We start from the raw sequence: 7,053 nt of genomic DNA on the forward strand, positions 1-7,053 counted from the left end.
ACAGGCAACAGAAGAATATACAAACTCCCTAAAAAATAAAAGAAAATATTGTATATCCAAAGACAATGTAAACAGAGTTAACAGTTACTAATAGAATGGGATAAAATATTTCCAAATGCTATATCTGAAGGTATATTAATATTCCAACTAGAAATCCTAAAAATTAACAACAATAAAGGCAAACAATACAACTTAGAGATAGGTAAAAGACTAACATAAATAATGAATCTCCACAGATAACCAATCTTAGTTGTCTGTTGGATGGAAACTCTTGTTTCTCTGGTTCTGGTGAGTGTTACCTATTTCTTCTTTGTAGTTAATCTCTTTGAGTATTTTCTCTAGCGCTGGTTTTGAAGACATAAATTCCTTCAGTTTCTGTTTGTCAAGGAAGCTTCTTATTTCTCCATCTAATTTGATAGAAAGTTTTGCTGGATAGGAAATTTTTGGCTGGAAGTTGTTTTCTTTCAGAGTTTGGAATATGTTACTCCAAGCCCTTCTGGCTCTCATGACTTGGTTTGGGAAGTCTGGAGTGATTCTAATTGGTTTGCCTCTGAATGTCACTTGGCCCTTTGTTTTTGTTGCCTTTAAGATTCTCTGCTTGGCTTCCACATTGGTCATTTTGACAATTATATGGCGTGGGGATCCTCTTCTCCGATCCTGTCTAAAGGGAGTTCTATAAGTTTCCTGGATCTGTGTATCAACCTCTTGCTCTATATTTGGAAAATTTTCTGCTATTACTTCCTTGAAGAGATTGTTGATCCCTTTGGTATCACTTTCTTTTCCCTCCTCTATTCCAATTATTCTTAGGTTAGCTCTCTTAAGATGGGCCCATATTTCTTCAATGTCAGATTCCTGCTGTTGGATATTTTTTTCTAGATTAGAAACTATGCATTCATTTTTGGATTGTTCATCTTCTAAGAGCGAGATTCTGTTCTCCATGTGGTCTAATTGGTTGTTTGTGCTTTGAATTGAGGCCTTTACTTCATTAATTGCATCCTTTATCTCTTTTTGGCTCTCTCTGAGTTCTTTTCGAAGCACCTCTATTATTTCTACAGTTATTTTCCTGATTTGATCTTCTAGAAATCTCCGATTTTCTGTTTTATCAGGTTCTGATGTTGTGGGGTTGTGCACATTCATTACTCCAGTGTTATTCCTCTTTCCCATGATTTCGGAAGTTTGTGCCTTCTCTGGGTTCTTCCCTTGGGTCACTATGGCTTCACTTAAGGTGCTCTGGATCTCGAGTCTGTATTATCTCAGACCCCACTACTCCTTTACTGGGTTGTATCACAGAGTCTCCGACCCAGGGAGTCGCTAGAGGCTGCTTTAAACTATGGGGGGTGCCAGGTTGCACGTTCTCCTATGGTGTGATATCTCTGCCACCACCACTCCCTCACTGGGTCAAGTCCCAGGAGGCCCAATACTGTGATTTCTCCTCTGTGGCCCGCAATTTGACTCACTGTTCTTGAGTACGCAGATGTAGCTGTACTGGACTCGGTGAATTCACTGCTGCTGCCGCTGCCGGTGGCAATATGGCGCCTCTGCCACGCCCTCGGCCATGAGGCTGGCGTATTTTTTCTTCTCTGGTTTTGATTTACACTCTGAATCCCTGCAGCGTGTGCTGAGCTCAGCCACTGGGAGCTTTAAATGCTGTCTGTGCCGAAAGATCCCGCCTGGCTGTTCCGCAGCGGCTCACCTGGCTTGCTGTAGCCATCCGTTGAGTTCACCGCTGCCGCCGGCAGTATGGCGCTGCTGCCGCGTCCTCGGGCTCGTGTGTCTCCTCTGTGGCCCTGAGCTCTGTTCTCAGTCCGCTTTCTCTCTGGAGCCTGGTGGTTTTTTTTGTTTTTCTGGTGATGGTGTTTTCTGGCTATGAAAGGCGCTCTTTTTGTGGTAATGGAGATTGGTTGTTAGCGGGACTCTTAAGCCCCGCTTTTCTCGGTCGCCATCTTCCCGGAAGTCTTTTAATTTATTTTTATTGGTGCATTGTAATCATACATCACATTGGAATACAAGACTTGAGAGGATATACAAGCACACATCATCCAATTAGCCCTCATCCAGTCCCCATCCCATTCCCTCCTCCTCCCTCCATCCCATGCTTGTTTGGTGATTAACTTTGATACATATGTTTATGTACCTCCTGCTTTTTAAAGAAGCTCCATCCTCCCCTATTCCATACTCTCTGATTGGTCACCTTAATTGCTTCGCTATAGGGCCCTTTCTATAGCTTGACCACTTCCTGTTGCCCCTTTCCTCCTAGTTATTGCTGATTAGGGGAAGCATCTGGTTTTAATTTTCTGCGTTATTTCTCTGTGCATGCCACGTTACAAATACCGATCCAACTCTTGATGGCCCCAGTTGTGGCCTGGCTACCCAGTGGACTGATCCAGACCTCGCTGGCTCAAGCAGCGGCCTTGCCTCATGGGAGGCCCGGGTTCTGGTCTCGCTGGCCCCGACACTGGCCTAACCCCTCAGCTGGCTCCGATCCCGGCCTCGGAGGCCCCAGAACTGGCCTTCCTCACGGCAGGCTCTGATGTTAGCTGATGGCCCCGGCATTGGCCTAACCCCTCAGCAGGCTCCGATCCAGGCCTCGGAAACCTCAGTAGTGGCCTTGCCTCATGGAAGGCTCCAATGCCGGCCGCTGGCCCCGGCACCGGCCTAACCCCTCAGCAGGCTCTGATCCCAGCCTCGGAGGCCCCAGCACCGGCCTTACCTTGCGGCAGGCTCCAATCCCGGCCTCGCTGGCCCCAGCACTGGCCTAACCCCTCGGCAGGCTCCGATTCCAGCCTCAGAGTCCTCAATAACGGCCTTGCCTCACAGAAGGCTCCGATGCTGGCTGTTAGCAACATATTTTTAAAGAATAAAACTCTTTGGTGCTTTGTGCCATAGTATAAATTTGGGTGATTTCTGTAAATCATTACTTATAGCACACTGTCATGACATTAATATATCTATTAAAATCATTTTTAGTCAGGAATGGTGCTACATGCCTGTAATCTCAGTACTTGGGAGGGTGAGAAAAGAGGATTGCCAGTTCAAGGACAGCTTCTGCAATTTAGCAAGGCTCTCAGCAACTTAGTGAGACTCTGTTTCAAATTTAAATATAAAATAGGACTGAAGGTACAGCTCAGAGGTAGAATGCCCCCTGGGCTAAATCCTCAGTAATACACACACACACACACACACACACACACAAATTATTTTTAGCAAGAATTTTGATAGGCTTGGAAATTTCTGGCAAAAGTTATATATCATATCATTTAGATGTCCTAAATAATATAACAAAATTCCCGCCCTAATGCTATGATATGAAAAAAACTGTGAAGATTAGAAGTATGGAAAGAGACATTTTATTGAGGTATTTCTCTTAGCAAAGAGGCGAGTTTCCTCGACCTTGGTTTTGCTGCCCAGGTCTATGCTATCTCTCCTCTGGAATATACAGTTAATTGTGCTCATTTGTAGCTTCGGTAATAGCAGCATAGATGTTATACCACTAGAATGCTTCTGTTCTCAGTGATCATTCTTTATAAATTATTTACTAGAAACTCAGACATTCAGTAAATGGACATGTGTATGCACACACATACATGTACACACACCTCTAGAAAGATATGAGTCAGGTGGATTCTATGGTTGGACACCCCATTCCAGCCTTTAAGGACTGAAACACTCATCCTTATTTGCCCAGGGTGTTGGCTGCTGATGTTGTCACTTCTTTCTCTGGGAACTGATCTTGATGTAAAGCAGCTTCCTCCGCCACATTAATCCCTTTGGTTGATGTGGGGACTTAAAGGCTTGACCACCTTGCTTTAATTCAGAACTCCTGTGAAGGGGCTTTGGCACTTCCATAGGTCACTTGAGACCCCTGTTAAAACACCACAATTTAGTTTTCTCCTCTGTCTAATCCTATGTCCCTTGCCTCTCACACATCTTGTTCCTGGGAAGACCCCTTCTTTTCACAAGCCTCCTCCACATGAACCATGGGATCTTAGATTCTGTTTCCTGAGGTCCCAGCCTACAAGAGAGTCTGTATATGTATATATAGAGAGATGGGAAAGAGAAAGAAATAAGGAAATTTAAGTGAGTCGACCAATTTTGCCTACCACGTATGGTATAATCATGGGAGCGAGAATAAGAAAACAGGCTTGGATATCAAGTTAATTTCCTTATATAATACAAGAAAATGGTCCCATTTTATTCTATGGTGTTTTTACTGGATCATCTTCCACTTACCCCAAAATTCTAGACTACCTCATCCTTCCATACTTGCCTCTCCCTATCTTTGTTTCTTTTCTTTTCTGTTCTTTTCCTTTTTTTTTTTTTTTTTTTTTTTTTTTTTTTTTTTTTTTGGTGGTACTGGGAATGGAACCCAGTGGCATTCTATCTCCCAGCTACAACCCCAGCCCTATTTTTTATTCTGTATTTTGAAACAGGGTCTCACTAAGTTGCAGAGGGCTTAAGTAGCTGAGAGCTGAGGCTGGCTGCGAGCCTGCAATCCTCCTTTCTCAGCCTCCCAAAAACTGGGATTACAAGCATGCACCACCATGACTGTATCTTCATTTCTTTTTCTTTTTTCTTTTCTTTCTTTCTTGCTTTTTTTTTTTTTTTGTGGCACTGGGGATGGAACCCAGGGGCATTCTACCTCCAAGAGACACCCCCAGCCCTGTTTTTTATTCTTTATTTTGAAACAGGGTCTCACTGAGTTGCAAAGGGCTTCACTAAGCAGCTGAGGCTGGCTGTGAACTACGATCCTACTGTCTCAGTCTCCCAAATGCTGGGATTACAAGTGTCGGCCACCATGCCCAGCTTCTATGAGATCTTAAACATTAGTTGTAATTACAGAAAACATCCTCATAAAAATGTGAACGTAGATAGGTATAAAGTAAAAATATGAAAGAGGGATTTTCTACACAAAAAAATCTATAAAGCACATGTAATTTACGAAAGCCAGCTCCCTCGGCCCTTCTATGGGGAACTCATTTATTTCTTTGAAGTGCTTGGGAATGGCATGCAGCAAGCACAGCCGGCTGGTGAAATGATCCAGGAGGTCCCCACGGGGCCAGTGGCCATGGCCAAGTGGAGGGTTTGGTTCTGGGGATGGCAGCCAGTCCTACACAGGAGTCTGCCCAGGCCCAGGGAGGGAGCCAGGGTCCCAGTGCTCAGTGCCCCCATCTTGAGCAGCGTGCTCTCCAGGTACAACTTGCTGTCGCTCCCCATGTAGGGATGGTGCAGCCACAGCAACAGGTAGGTCAGGGCGAGGTTGCTGTCGGCGGTGTGTGCCAGCTCTGCGTCCACCGCGCGCTTCAGGAGCAGCTCCTCCCAGTACATGTCAGACAGCCGGCCGGATACCTCATAAAAATGGGTCATAGGCCAGGTATGAAATAGCAGAGCCGTAACAGGTAACAGTAATTTTCTAGTTCACAGACTCCCTTGGTAGTGGAAGACAGCTTTTCCATCTTCATCTGTATTTTGGTCAAGCCATCCAAGGTGGCCTGCAGTTCCTCACATGGAGTCTCAAGTTCCTTATCATATTCCAGATGCATCCAGATGCATCCATTCTTCATCTCCATTGGAAGCTAGACTGCTGCTATCTAATTCTATCTTGTCTTTACTCAGCAAGCTGATTTTCAGATTGGCAATGCTACTTGCAGTGGTAAAACTCGCATTGCTGAGGGCTTCCCTTTTCAGTATTAAATGATGCCAGTTGGCTCCCTTATCCTTAATTTTTCTTGTACTGACAGATAATGCAGGCTTTCTGAGTATTGTAGCTCTAAGAGTCTTTGTTTCAATTCGGCCCACAGGTATCCCAGTTCATTTCTTTATGGTGAAAACATACAAAATCCCTTCTCTTTGATTTTTCCCCCTTCCCTTTTGCAGGGGTAGGGGTCAGGGATGGGGTTACAGTTCTGAAGATCAACCAAAGGCCTTAGACATGCTAGGCAAGTGCTCTACTCCTGTAGCTTTTAAAAATATATAGCACATTTTTGCTATCTATAATTACCCCAGTGTGCAATGACACAACAGAATTTTTGGCTCCAATCTACCTGTAACTTAGTACCCTTTGGTCACCCTGTCCTCCCTCCTACCTTATCTCCCCAGCCTATGGTAACTTCCATTCTACTCTTTACTTCTATTAGATCAGCTTTTTTGGATTCACGTATGAGTCAGATCACCCGATACCTGTCTTTCTCTCAAGCTCTGGAATTTTCTTTAGCTTCTAAGATTGTAACTTGACTCTAGACCGTTACAGCTGGTATAGTCACCATAATTGTCCTCATACCCAGTGGTAAGTAGCCTGGCCAGCCTAATACCTACACCTTATGTGGACACATGTTGGTTCTAAGGACATACTATTCTTATAAGAATTTGTATAAGTACATTAAAAACCTAGCTATTTCCTTTCAACAGATATTTCTGAGCACAGCCTACTTGCTAGATGTTGTTCTGGCTAGTAAGGATGTAACAGTGACAATCCATATCCAGATGCAGCTGACCCTCTGGTAGGAGAAGAACATTTATTGAAGCCCAGAGCCAAGGGGCGGGGCTGCTGACCAGAATATTTACACATACCCAACTGTCTGACCTAGTTTGCTGAAGAGGAAGAGAAACTGACTGTCCTGCAGGTACCAGCATCTCTTCCCACAGTTATCCAAGGGAAATGCTAGCTATTCTTCTATCTTTCCCAAAGATGTCTTGAGGTCACTAAGAAAAACTGCCTTCGTTGCTCAAGCAACTATGAAACCATACAAAAAGCCAAGACTCATAACTAGTACGTTTAACAGGATGATCAATTTTCTACTAATACACAGTGCTTCTTTATAGCTTTCCTCCCCCTCAGTTTGAGACTTACTCTACAAATGGAGGCAGAGGCAGAGGATTATTACACAAAGGAAGCTACACCAAAAAGGACACTGATCAGCTTTGAAACCCAAAGCTGACTTTCCTGACCTCTCTAAGAACAGAATTGTCTTGCAAACCTGGAGAGTGAAAAGGTTCCCACAAACTCCTTTTGCTTGTGTTTAACATATCAAAAGCTAGGCCTGGTAGCTACTGAGC

The 7,053-nt window shown here is 44.2% G+C and overlaps 1 pseudogene across 1 annotated transcript; it reads right to left on the reverse strand.

Annotated features, from left to right (window-relative positions):
• Positions 1–4,977: 4,977 nt before the first annotated feature.
• LOC308271530 (cyclin-dependent kinase 2-interacting protein-like) lies at positions 4,978–6,630 on the reverse strand (annotated as a pseudogene). The gene is made up of 2 exons: positions 6,568–6,630; positions 4,978–5,775 (listed from the first exon to the last, which is right to left on the reverse strand). The product of its transcript is annotated as a cyclin-dependent kinase 2-interacting protein-like (transcript).
• Between the last annotated feature and the right edge of the window lie 423 nt (positions 6,631–7,053).

The sequence above is a fragment of the Muscardinus avellanarius genome, assembly GCF_963383645.1.
Source record: "Muscardinus avellanarius genome assembly, chromosome: 1".
Taxonomy (NCBI): Eukaryota; Metazoa; Chordata; class Mammalia; order Rodentia; family Gliridae; genus Muscardinus; species Muscardinus avellanarius.